Genomic DNA, 363 nt, shown 5'->3' on the forward strand with positions numbered 1-363 from the left:
TTTTTTTTTTTTTTTTTTTAAATCACAAATCGCAAAAAACACTGATGTGCCAAGCCACCAGAACCAAGCCGAAAACCGTGGTATTGAACAGTGAGATAACTGTATTGCATCCCTACCAAGAATACTGTCTACCTTCCTGTTATTAGTACTGTAACTGTTATTTATTATTGTAGTTGGATCAGGTGGCTTAGGTTTTATTGTAAATTTATTTAAATTAGTTGGGTTTTTTATTTACTTATATTTATATATTTCCGTATAATCCAAACTTTTAATATATCGTTTAATTTAAAGATTATTATTATTATTATTGAAAAAAAATAATAATAATAATTAATGTCCTCCGTTGTGGCTTTTTTTTTTTTT

At 26.2% G+C, this 363-nt stretch overlaps 1 protein-coding gene across 1 annotated transcript in view; it reads left to right on the forward strand.

Annotated features, from left to right (window-relative positions):
• Positions 1–363, forward strand: part of LOC107703234 (far upstream element-binding protein 1-like) — a 19,396-nt gene that overhangs the window by 8,420 nt on the left and 10,613 nt on the right. The window lies entirely within an intron of this gene.

Source organism: Sinocyclocheilus anshuiensis, unplaced genomic scaffold (genome assembly GCF_001515605.1).
Source record: "Sinocyclocheilus anshuiensis isolate Anshui unplaced genomic scaffold, SAMN03320099.WGS_v1.1 scaffold542, whole genome shotgun sequence".
Lineage (NCBI taxonomy): Eukaryota > Metazoa > Chordata > Actinopteri > Cypriniformes > Cyprinidae > Sinocyclocheilus > Sinocyclocheilus anshuiensis.